The sequence below is a fragment of the Bufo bufo genome, chromosome 7 (genome assembly GCF_905171765.1).
Source record: "Bufo bufo chromosome 7, aBufBuf1.1, whole genome shotgun sequence".
NCBI classification, from domain to species: domain Eukaryota; kingdom Metazoa; phylum Chordata; class Amphibia; order Anura; family Bufonidae; genus Bufo; species Bufo bufo.
In genome coordinates this window covers 220,789,174-220,802,925 of record NC_053395.1, presented here as the reverse complement: position 1 = coordinate 220,802,925, position 13,752 = coordinate 220,789,174, and the positions used below count along the sequence as shown (strand labels likewise).

The 13,752-nt window shown below is 44.4% G+C and overlaps 1 protein-coding gene across 2 annotated transcripts in view; it reads right to left on the bottom strand.

The window, feature by feature from the left end:
• ABCB6 (ATP binding cassette subfamily B member 6 (Langereis blood group)) overlaps positions 1-5,388 on the bottom strand; it is a 40,245-nt gene extending 34,857 nt beyond the window's left edge. For both annotated transcript variants that reach the window (XM_040439690.1, XM_040439689.1), the window contains exon 1: positions 5,126-5,388. The gene's annotated coding sequence lies outside the window, so the exon portion shown is untranslated. The remainder of the gene's footprint in view (positions 1-5,125) is intronic.
• Between the last annotated feature and the right edge of the window lie 8,364 nt (positions 5,389-13,752).

The following is a 13,752-nucleotide window of genomic DNA, read 5'->3' as shown; positions in this document are numbered from 1 at the left end:
ATTGGCTGGGGTCAACATTAGTAAAAGCCTGGACAGCCCCTTTAACCCCTTAAGGACCCTGCCATATTTCACCATAAGGACCCGGCCATTTTTTTGCAAATCTGACATGTGTCACTTTATGTGGTGATAACTTTAAAACGCTTTTACTTATCCAGGCCGTTCTGAAATTGTTTTCCACCCAAAAATGACGCCATTTTACAAACTACACCCCTCAAGGTATTCAAAACTGATTTTACAAACTTTGTTAACCCTTTAGGTGTTCCACAAGAATTAATGGAAAATAGAGATAAAATTTCACTTTTTTGGCAGATTTTCCATTTGAATCAATTTTTTCCAATTACAAAGCAAGGGTTAACAGCGAAACCAAACTCAATATTTATGGCCCTGATTCTGTAGTTTACATTAACACCCCATATGTGGTCGTAAACCGCTGTACGGGCACACGGCAGGGCGCAGAAAAAGGAATGCCATACGGTTTTTGGAAGGCAGATTTTGCTGGACTGGTTTTTTCACACCATGTCCCATTTGAAGCCCCCCTGATGCACCTGTAGAGTAGAAACTCCATTTTGGAATCTACGTAAGGTAACAAGAAATAGCTGTTTTGGCACCGTTTTTATTTTTTGTTATTTACAACATTCATCTGACAGGTTAGATTATGTGGTATTGTTATAAAGCAGGTTGTCACGGACGCGACAATACCAAATATGACAACTTTTTTTGGTTGTTTGATTCAGTTTTACATAAAGCATTTTTGAAAAAAAATAATGATTTTTTAGTGTCTCAATATTCTGAAAGCCGTAGTTTTATTTATTTTTTGGGCTTGTGTAGGGGCTCATTTTTTTCGGGATGAGATGACGGTTTGATTGGTACTATTTTGTGGTGCGTATGACGTTTTGATTGCTTGCTATTACACTTTTTGTGATGTAAGGTGACAAAAAATGTTTTTTTTTACACAGTTTTAATTTTAATTTTTTTACGGTATTCACCTGAGGGGTTAGGTCATGTGATATTGTTATAGAGCAGGTTATTTCAGACGCGGTGATACCTAATAGGTCTACATTTTTTTAGTGAATTAAGTTTTTACACAATAATATCATTTTTGAAACAAGAAAAAATCATGTTTTAGTGTCTTCATATCTTGAGAGCCATACTTTAAGTTTTTGGGCAATTATCTTAGGTAGGGTACCATTTATGTGGGATGAGATGACGGTTTGACTGGCACTATTTTGGGGTGCATATGACTTTTTGATCGCTTGCTATTACACTTTTTGTGATGTAAGGTGACAAAAAATTGCTTTTTTTACACCGTTTTTATAAAAAATTACGGTGTTCATCTGAGGGGTTAGGTCATGTGATATTTTTATAGAGCAGGTCCTTACGGACGCGGCGATACCCAATATGTATACATTTTTTATTTACTTAAGTTTTACACAATAACAGCATTTTTTTAACAAAAAAAAAAATTTATGTTTTAGTGTCTCCATATTCTGAGCCATAGTTTTTTTTTTGGGCGATTGTCTTAGGTAGGGGCTCATTTTTTTGCAGGTGGGTGATGGTTAGATTGGTACTATTTTGGGGGGCATATGCCTTTTTGATCACTTGTTGTTGCACTGTTGTTGATGTAAGGTGACAAAAAAAATAATAATGGTGGGGATTAGCGCTTGGTGGTGGACGGACCCCGGGAAATCTGGGGTCCTCCAGCCACAGCGCTCCCCGCTCCGTTCTCGATATAGGTGCGGGTCCCAGCGGACCCGCACCTATCAGACAATGGGGGCTAAACCTAGCGATATGCCCCCATTGTCTAAGATGGGAAAACCCCTTTAAGCTGTGGACTTTCTGCAAGAAAAATAGGCCGTGCAGAAATGGATTTTGCTGCGTTTCCTTGTAAAAATCCACAGCAAAAGTCGCATATGTTACCTGCAGATCTGTTGCAGATTTCACCATCAGCATTGCAAAGAGTGAAATCCAGGGGGCAGATTTAAAATATGTACCTCAAGTGAATATCTGCGTGAGTGCATACAATTTTCATAATACTGTTTTATGCTATGGATTTTCTGCCCATGGTTCCATTCATTCCTATAGCAGCCCTGCTAAACGGCGATCTTTGGTTGCATGGTAGTTGTCATGGAAAAAAATGCACAGTAACGGACCCCTTAGACCCTTTTCACACAAGCGAGTTTTTCCATCTGGGTGCGATGCGTGAAGTAAACGCATAGGACGTGCACTGAATCCTGACCCACTCATTTCTATGGGTCTGTGTACATGAGCGGTGATTTTCACGCATCAGTTCTGCGTTGCATGAGAATCGCAGCATGTTTTATGGGGCCAGGGCTGCGTGAAAAACGCAGAATATAGAAATGAATGGGGCTTCAGTGAAAAACACATTGTATCCGGATGTTACTGGATGCAGTCCGAGTGTAATGCGTTTATCACTGATGGTTGCTCAGAGATGTTGTTTGTAAATCTTTAGGTTTTTTTTTTACGCATCAAAACGGATTGCACCCGCGCATAAAAAACTGAACGCAATTGCAGACAAAACTAACTGAACTTGCTTACAAAATGGTGCGAGTTTCACTGAACGCACCCTGAACGGATCCTGAGCCAATCCATATAGTTCGTGTGAAAGGCCTAAGGGTGTACGTGCACAGCCATGTGGTTTATCTGTATTTTTGTGCAGATTTTGCTGCGTTTCCAAACCAAAATCCATGTGTGTTAGGCCTCTTTCATACGGGCGTTGCGGGAAAATGTGTGGGTGCGTTGCGGGAACACGCGCAATTTTTCCGCGCGAGTGCAAAACATTGTAATGCGTTTTGCACTCGCGTGAGAAAAATCGTGCATGTTTGGTACCCAAACCCGAACTTCTTCACAGAAGTTCGGGCTTGGGATCGGTGTTCTGTAGATTGTATTATTTTCCCTTATAACATGGTTATAAGGGAAAATAATAGCATTCTGAATACAGACTGCATAGTAAACTAGCACTGGAGGGGTTAAAAAAAATGAAAAATAATTTAACTCCCCTTAGTCCACTTGATCGCGCTGCCGGCATCTCCTTCTGTCTCCTTCTTTGCTGATTGTAGGAACAGGACCTGTGGTGACGTCACTCCGGTCGTCACATGGTCCATCACATGATCCATCACCATGGAAAAAGATCATGTGATGACCGGAGTGACGTCACCACAGGTCCTGTTCCTACAATCAGCAAAGAAGGAGACAGAAAGAGATGCCGGCAGCGCGATCAAGTGGACTAAGGGGAGTTAAATTATTTTTTTTAACCCCTCCAGCGCTAGTTTACTATGCATTTTGTATTCAGAATGCTATTATTTTCCCTTATAACCATGTTATAAGGGGAAATAATAATGATCGGGTCTCCATCCCGATGGTCTTCTAGCAACCGTGCGTGAAGATGCAGTAGGAAGATCCCCACCTCCCCCCACCTTTTTTTTTTTCTCTTCCCTTCCTCCCCCCCCCCCTATTGTAGGTACTTGAATATGTCACTTATAAGAATGTGAACTCTATGTAATAAGTACCCTATTGTGGGGTTATTGTATCTTTTGTATTTTCTGCTCATTATTCAGAATAAAGTATTTTCAAAACTTAAAAAAAATTTTAAAAAAAATTAAGAAAATCGCACCGCATACGCACTTGCTTGCGATTTTCACGCAACCCTATTCACTTCTATGGGGCCTGCGTTGCGTGAAAATCACCGCTCATGTGAACAGCCCCATAGAAATGAATGGGTCGTATTCAGTGCGGGTGCAATGCGTTGAACTCACGCATCGCATCCGCGCGGAATACTCGCCCGTGTGAAAGGGGCCTTAGGCCTCATGCACACGACCGTTGTGTGTTTTGCGGTCCGCAAGTTGCGGAAAAGCACGGACAGCCATTAATATAACTGCCTATTCTTGTCCGCAAAACGGACAAGAATAGGACAGGTTATATTTCTTTTGCGGACCACGGAACAGAGCAACGGATGCGGACAGCACACGGAGTGCTGTCCGCATCTTTTGCGGCCCCGTTGAAATGAATGGGTCCGCATCCGAGCCGCAAAAACTGCGGCTCAGATGCGGACCAAAACAACGGTCGTGTGCATGAGGCCTTAGGGCTCGTTCACACGAACGCGTGATGCCCGTTGCCGTATTGCGGACCACATTTGCACCATTCTGCATCACGGATGTGGACCCATTTATTTCAATAGGTCCGCAAATCCGAAGATGCAGAACGGAACACTACGGAAGCACTATGGAGTGCTTTCTGGGGTTCCGTTCCGTACTTCCGCTCCACAAAATGAGAGAACTTGCTCTATCTTTTTGCGAAACGGAAGGCTCGGGGACCCATTCACGTGAATGGGTCTGCGATCCCCATGCGCCTTACCCACGGACGGTGCCCGTGCGTTGCGGGCATGGGCTTCACACGTTCGTGTGAACGAGCCCTTACTTGCAGATTTATCCCAGATCTTTCTTTTGGATAAAAAAAAACAAAAAAACACACACCTATCTGTAGACTCGATACCACTGTAGCAAACCCTCAGCTGTGAGAAGTATCGGGTCTGCACCTACTGACTAATGGCATGATGTTTTCAGTCATCCTGTGGCCTCATCATTCATACAATGCGGGATTCATGCGATTGTGTCCGCCATAGATCAGCACCGGTGGGGATATTCCGCGATCAGTAATTTCGCCATGCTGCCCAGAACCAAGAGCATCTTTTAGACATTTCTTAAAGGGCAAGTGTAGTGTTGACGGTCGTGCAAAGTTTTACTAACACACAACATTTTCAAAGACAAAAAGCGTTGTTTTCCAGGCGGAGCGCAGTGCGATGCGATTTCACGCGTGTAATACATTGCAGAACGCAGCGGGTCACATGTACCAATACAGACACGTGGGATCCATGCAAATCTCCCCTCGCAGTCTTACACACCAGACACACGTGCAGGACGGTCTGAGATGTCACTGCTTGTGCACCATTTTTTTTTTTTCACCAAACAACCCGTAACCTGGCAACACACAGATACATGTATCCAATGCAGAATACACATCCTCAAGAGCACCGCTCTGTGCAGGCGATATCCCTTTAAGAGACTCCAGTTGTATAATAATCCACATTGTGTGTCCTTGTCTCACTTACCTTTTATAGGAATGGGGTGAGGGATGTCTCTTCTCCCTGCAGTCTCTCAGGCTGGTGGTTGTATATTAGCAGGTCACTCTCTGTGTAGTGGAGGCAGTCTGTGAGATTCTCTCATTGTGCAGAGACTGTCTCTGTCAGTTTCTTTGTACCCTCTCTGTGTAATGTCAGGCAGTCTCTGTCTAATGTAGTGTGGTGCTGTCTCTCTGTTACTAAAGACTCTTAGGTTTGTCTCTAACTGTCCCTCTCTCTCTAATTAGCAAGCAGACCTTGCATGCAACAGTCTATGAGCTGGGTCTGTCTCTAGCTGTCTGATTTGCAAGCAGCAGTCTCTGACCACGGTCTCTTTCTAGCTGCCTATCTGTTTGCATGCAGCAGTCCCTGAGCTGGGTCTGTCTCTCTGATTTGCAAGCAGCAGTCTCTGTCTCTAGCTCTCTCCTTTTGCATGCAGCAGTCTCTGAGCTGGGTCTGTCTCTAGCTCTCTCTTTTTGCATGCATCAGTCCCTGAGCTGGGTCTGTCTCTAGCGCTCTCTCTCTCTCTATGCAGCAGTCTCTGAGTTGGGTCTCTCTCTAGCTCTCTCTTTTTGCATGCAGCAGTCTCTCAGCTGGGCCTGCCCCTTGATTCCCTTCAGTCTCTCGTACAAAGTCCAAGCCTATGAGTGCCTCAGGTCTGTGTCTGGCAGTCTCTTGCAGTAGGAGTCACTATGCCCCGTGTCTCCAGGCAGTCTCTCCTCCAGCACTCTGCCTGTCTCAGTGCATTGTAGTGCGCATGTCCTCCTGCAGCCGACAGAGCGCCCCCGGGTCCCTGCGCCCGCCCTGTTAGCCGCTGTGACTCAGCAGTGTCTTTGTGTACAGCGCCGTGTACACTGACTCAACACCTACCTCCACGGAGCGATCAATCACTGGCACCTCTCTCATCGTGAGTCAGCACTAATGTCCTACGAAGCCAGAGTCATGGTCAACAGCTCTGCTTGCAGTCAGTCACTGGAAACATTCTGGGTTTACAAGCTTGCTACAATGTATCCAGAAAATCAGGTTTATGAATAGTTCAGAATAAGGCCGGGTTCACACACAGCGCAGATATTAGGTTGTTGACCCGGTTTAGAAATCCACAATGAATTTTGTTTGTGTTGCACAACGCTGCGCTTCTCGGTCACTGCGGTGCAAGGAACGAAATCCGCATTTAAAATCTGCGGCGTGTGCGTGGAATCCACCGCAGATTCAACGACTAAAATTCTACAACAAATATGCGATGTATGAACTCGGTCTAAAGGGTTAACCCCCCTCCCCTCCCCCAGCTATGACAGTGGGAATAACTGAGGCATGGCTGGATGATAGCTATGACAGTGGGAATAACTGAGGCATGGCTGGATGATAGCTATGACAGTGGGAATAACTGAGACAAGGCTGGATGATAGCTATGACAGTGGGAATAACTGAGACATGGCTGGATGATGGCTATGACAGTGGGAATAACTGAGACATTGCTGGATGATAGCTATGACAGTGGGAATAACTGAGACACGGCTGGATGATAGCTATGACAGTGGGAATAACTGAGACATGGCTGGATGATAGCTATGACAGTGGGAATAACTGAGACATGGCTGGATGATAGCTATGACAGTGGGAATAACTGAGACACAGCTGGATGATAGCTATGACAGTGGGAATAACTGGGACATGGCTGGATGATAGCTATGACAGTGGGAATAACTGAGACATGGCTGGATGATAGCTATGACAGTGGGAATAACTGAGACATGGCTGGATGATAGCTATGACAGTGGGAATAACTGAGACACGGCTGGATGATGGCTATGACAGTGGGAATAACTGAGACATGGCTGGATGATAGCTATGACAGTGGGAATAACTGAGACACGGCTGGATGATGGCTATGACAGTGGGAATAACTGAGACACGGCTGGATGATAGCTATGACAGTGGGAATAACTGAGACATGGCTGGATGATAGCTATGACAGTGGGAATAACTGAGACATGGCTGGATGATAGCTATGACAGTGGGAATAACTGAGACATGGCTGGATGATAGCTATGACAGTGGGAATAACTGAGACACAGCTGGATGATAGCTATGACAGTGGGAATAACTGAGACACGGCTGGATGATAGCTATGACAGTGGGAATAACTGAGACATGGCTGGATGATAGCTATGACAGTGGGAATAACTGAGACATGGCTGGATGATAGCTATGACAGTGGGAATAACTGAGACATGGCTGGATGATAGCTATGACAGTGGGAATAACTGAGACATGGCTGGATGATAGCTATGACAGTGGGAATAACTGAGACATGGCTGGATGATAGCTATGCCAGTGGGAATAACTGAGACATGGCTGGATGATAGCTATGACAATGGGAATAACTGAGACATGGCTGGATGATAGGTATGACAATGGGAATAACTGAGACATGGCTGGATGATAGGTATGACAGTGGGAATAACTGAGACATGGCTGGATGATAGCTATGACATTGGGAATAACTGAGACATGGCTGGATGATAGCTATGACAGTGGGAATAACTGAGACATGGCTGGATGATAGGTATGAGAGTGGGAATAACTGAGACATGGCTAGATGATAGCTATGACAGTGGGAATAACTGAGACATGGCTGGATGATAGCTATGACAGTGGGAATAACTGAGACATGGCTGGATGATAGGTATGACAGTGGGAATAACTGAGACACGGCTGGATGATAGCTATGACAGTGGGAATAACTGAGACATGGCTGGATGATAGCTATGACAGTGGGAATAACAGACATGGCTGGATGATAGGTATGACAGTGGGAATAACTGAGACACGGCTGGATGATAGCTATGACAGTGGGAATAACTGAGACACGGCTGGATGATAGGTATGACAGTGGGAATAACTGAGACACGGCTGGATGATAGCTATGACAGTGGGAATAACTGAGACATGGCTGGATGATAGCTATGACAGTGGGAATAACTGAGACATGGCTGGATGATAGGTATGACAGTGGGAATAACTGAGACACGGCTGGATGATAGCTATGACAGTGGGAATAACTGAGACCTGGCTGGATGATAGCTATGACAGTGGGAATAACTGAGACACGGCTGGATGATAGCTATGATAGTGGGAATAACTGAGACATGGCTGGATGATAGCTATGACAGTGGGAATAACTGAGACATGGCTGGATGATAGCTATGATAGTGGGAATAACTGAGACATGGCTGGAGGATAGCTATGACAGTGGGAATAACTGAGACATGGCTGGATGATGGCTATGACAGTGGAAATAACTGAAACACGGCTGGATGATAGCTATGACAGTGGGAATAACTGAGACATGGCTGGATGATAGCTATGACAGTGGGAATAACTGAGACATGGCTGGATGATAGCTATGACAGTGGGAATAAATGAGACATGGCTGGATGATAGCTATGACAATGGGAATAACTGAGACATGGCTGGATGATGGCTATGACAGTGGGAATAACTGAGACATGGCTGGATGATAGCTATGACAGTGGGAATAACTGAGACACGGCTGGATGATAGCTATGACAGTGGGAATAACTGAGACATGGCTGGATGATAGCTATGACAGTGGGAATAACTGAGAGATGGCTGGATGATAGCTATGACAGTGGGAATAACTGAGACACGGCTGGATGATAACTATGACAGTGGGAATAACTGAGACACGGCTGGATGATAGCTATGACAGTGGGAATAACTGAGGCATGGCTGGATGACAGCTATGACAGTGGGAATAACTGAGACACGGCTGGATGATAGCTATGACAGTGGGAATAACTGAGACACGGCTGGATAATAGCTATGACAGTGGGAATAACTGAGGCACAGCTGGATGATAGCTATGACTGGGCAGTTAATGTACAAGGTTACAGTCTGTTTAGAAAGGATCGCCAAAACCGGAGAGGGGGAGGGGTTCTCCTTTATGTAAAGTCCTGTCTAAAGCCACAGTCCGGGGAGATATAAGTGAGGGACATGAACATGTGGAGTCACTGTGGGTAGAGATACATGGAGGCAAAAACAACAATAAATTACTAATAGGAGTTTAGTATAAACCACCTAATATACCAGAGTCCACAGGAAATCTACTACTAAACGAGATAGACGAGGCGGCAAATCATAATGAGGTGGTTATTATGGGGGAACTCCGCAGATATAGACTGGGAAACTGGGACCTGTACATCTCATAAAGGAAACAGGTTCTTGGCAATAACCAAAGACAATTACCTTTCCCAACTGGTTCAGGACCCGACTAGAGGGACGGCCATACTGGACTTAGTATTAACCAATAGGCCTGACAGAACAACAGACGTGCAGGTCGGGGGACACCTGGGAAATAGTGACCATAAAGTAATAACCTTCCAATTATCATTCAAAAGAGCGTTTCTACAGGGAGGAACAAAAATACCAAACTTCAAAAAAGCTAAATTTAGCCAACTAAAAGAGGCCTAACTAACTGGGACAAAGTCCTCAAAAATAAAAATACAGCCACAAAATGGGATATTTTTAAAAGCATCCTAAAATCTCATTGTGAGAGGTACATACCGTATGGGAATAAAAGGTTAAGGAACAAGAAGAAACCAATGTGGATAAATAGAACTGTAAAGAAAGCAATAAATGACAAAAAGAAAGCATATAAATCACTAAAACAGGAGGGTAGCACGGAAGCACTGAAAAACTATAAGGAAAAAAATAGAACATGTAAAAAACAAATAAAAGTGGCCAAACTAGAGACCGAGAGATTAATTGCCAAAGAGAGTAAAACTAAAATGTTCTTCAATTATATAAATGGTAAAAAGTATAAATCTGAAGGTGTCGGCCCTTAGGGGGAGTTGCAGAGAGCGACGAGGAGAAAGCAAAGCTGTTAAATATTTTTTTCTCCACTGTATTCACTGAGGGAAATAAACTGTCAGATAAAATGCAGAATGTAAAAGTAAATTCCCCATTAAATATGCCCTGTCTGACCCAGGAAGAAGTACAACGGCGACTTAAAAAGATTAAAATAGACAAATCGCCAGGACCAGATGGCATACACCCCCGTATCCTAAGGGAATTAAGTAATGTCAAAGCCAGACCCTTATTTCTGATATTTAAGGACTCTATACTGACAGGGAATGTCCCACAGGATTGGCGCATAGTAAATGTGGTGCCAATATTCAAAAAGGGTTCAAAAACAGAGCCTAAAAACTATAGGCCGGTAAGTTTAACATCCGTCGTTGGTAAACTGTTTGAAGGTTTTCTGAGAGATGCTATCTTAGAGCAGCGGTTCTCAACCTAGGGGTCGCGACCCCTTTGGGGGTCGATTGGCCCTTTCCGGGGGGTCGTCTGAGGCTTCCTATTGTGGGTCGCCTGCACAATGGCAGCGGCCCCTTATCCTCGCGCACAGGAAGTGATGTCCTATCACTGCCTGTGCTTGAAGGAGCCTGACGTCTGGACGGGTAAGTCGGGCCGCCTGTCTGCTGAGGTCCGAGTTTTTTCGTTAATGACACCGCCGCTGAGCACCACTGCCACCAATGATTTAATTGAGCCTGGCTAATTTTATTTTAATTATTTGGCTGAGCAAGGCTTAATTTATTTGGGGGGACATGAAGCACCGCTGATTTATTCATTTGGGGGACCCTGAGCACTTCTGATTTATTTATTTGGGGGACCCTGAGCACCATTGATTTATTTATTTGGGGGGGGACCTGAAGCCCCGCTGATTTATTTATTTGGGGGTACCCTGAGCACCGCTGATTTATTTATTTGGGGGAGACCTGAAGCCCCGCTGATTTATACACCATGCTACAAAATTTCATTTATTTGTAATTAGAAATAAATATTTGACAATATATAACATTTTGTCTTTGTGATTAATTACTCTGCTTTAATTATGTTCAATTTGTAGCAATAAAAATACATCCTGCATATCAGATATTTACATTACAATTCATAACAGTAACAAAATTAGTTATGACGTAGCAAGGAAAAAAATGTAATGGTTGGGGGTCACCACAACATGAGGAACTGTATTAAGGGGTCACGGCTTTAGAAAGGTTGAGAACCACTGTCTTAGAGCATCTCAACGGAAATAAGCAAATAACACCATATCAGCATGGCTTCGTGAGGGATCGGTCATGTATAACAAATTTAATCAGTTTCTATGAGGAGGTAAGTTCTAGACTTGACAGCAGTGAATCAATGGATGTACATATATACTACAGAGGACAGTATACTGTATATATACTACAGAGGACAGTATACTGTATATATACTACAGAGGACAGTATACTGTATATATACTACAGAGGACAGTATACTGTATATATATACTACAGAGGACAGTATACTGTATACTACAGAGGACAGTATACTGTATATATACACTACAGAGGACAGTATACTGTATATATACACTACAGAGGACAGTATACTGTACATATATACTACAGAGGACAGTATACTGTATATATACTACAGAGGACAGTATACTGCATACATACTACAGAGGACAGTATACTGTACATATATACTACAGAGGACAGTATACTGTATATACACTACAGAGGACAGTATACTGCTACAGAGGGATCTGGATAGATTGGAGGCTTGGGCAGAGAAGTGGCAATGAGGTTTAACACTGACAAATGTAAGGTTATGCACATGGGTAGGAATAATGCAAGTCACCCGTACATACTAAATGGTAAAACACTGGGTAAGGCCTCTTTCACACCGGCGTGTGCAGCCCGTTGCTGTATTGCGGCCCGCAAAATGAGGGCCGCAATACACGAGCACAGTCCGGAAGCACTCCGTAGTGCTACCGTAGGGTTCCGTTCCGCACCATTCCGCATTTCCGGATTTGCGGACCCATTCACATGCGGAATGCCCATGGAACGGCACCCGTGTATTGCGGATCCACAAATGCGGTCCGCAATACAGCAACGGGCCACACATGCCAGTGTGAAAGAGGCCTAACACTGACATAGAAAAGGACCTAGGAATTTTAGTGAACGGCAAACTAAGCTGTAGAAACCAGTGTCAGGCAGCTGCTGCCAAGGCCAATAAGATAATGGGTTGCATCAAAAGGGGCATAGATGCCCGTGATGAGAACATAGTCCTACCACTTTACAAATCGCTAGTCAGACCACACATGGAGGACTGTGTACAGTTCTGGGCTCCTGTGAACAAGGCAGACATAGCAGAGCTGGAGAGGGCTCAGAGGAGGGCAACTAAAGTAATAACTGGAATCGGGGGACTACAATACCCTGAAAGATTATCCACATTATTCACTTTAGAAAAAAGGCGACTGAGGGGAGATCTAATTACTATGTATAAATATATCAGGGGTCAGTACAGAGATCACTCCCATCATCTATTTATCCCCAGGACTGTGACTGTGACGAGGGGACATCCTCTGCGTCTGGAGGAAAGAAGGTTTGTACACAAACATAGAAGAGGATTCTTTACGGTAAGAGCAGTGAGACTATGGATTCTTTACGGTAAGAGCAGTGAGACTATGGACTATATACTGTAAGAGCAGTGAGACTATGGACTCTTTACGGTAAGAGCAGTGAGACTATGGAGCTCTCTGCCTGAGGAGGTGGTGATGGTGAGTACAATAAAGGAATTCAAGAGGGGCCTGGATGTATTTCTGGAGCGTAATAATATTACAGGCTATAGCTACTAGAGAGGGGTCGCTGATCCAGGGAGTTATTCTGATGCCTGATTGGAGACGGGAAGGAATTTTTTCCCCCTAAAGTGAGGAAAATTGGCTTCTACCTCACAAGTTTTTTTTGTGCCTTCCTCTGGATCAACTTGCAGGAGAACAGGCCGAACTGGATGGACAAATGTTACTATGTAATTATCTAGCATGTAGGCCTCTTTCACACGAACAATCCAGATTAGCTCCGGGTGCGTTCAGTGAAACTCGCACCATTTTGCAAGCAAGTTTATTCAGTTTTGTCTGCGATTGCGTTCAGTTGTTCAGTTTTTTCCGCGCGGGTAAAATGCGTTTTGATGCATTTTTCACGTGCGCGATAAAAAACTGAATGTTTACAAACAACATCAGTGAAAAACGCATCGCATCCGCACTTGCTTGCGGACACAATGGCTTTTTCACGCAGACCCATTCACTTCTATGGGGCCTGCGTTGCGTGAAAAACGCAGAATATAGAGCATGCTGCGATTTTCACGCAACGCAGAACTGATGGGTGAAAAACATCGCTCATGTACACAGACCCACTGAAATGAATGGGTCAGGATTCAGTGCGGGCGCAATGCGTTCACATCACGCATTGCACCCGCGCGGAAATCACGCTCGTGTGAAAGGGGCCGTAGGGTTACATGATAAAACTGACAACTGGGGGATACCTGCTGTATAGTATTTATACTTAAAGGGGTTGTGCACTACCAGGAGCTTTAAGGCGGACCCCTCAATATGGCTGACCCCGCATAGGGAGTCATACTTACCTGCTCCCTATTTAACCCTTTAGCTAGTACGGCGCTGGAGCGATAGGCAAACATGGCGCTCGCTTGCACGTGCAGCAGGCATCATGGCCGGCAGGTCTCTTCTGTTTCAAACAGCAGAGACCCGTGGC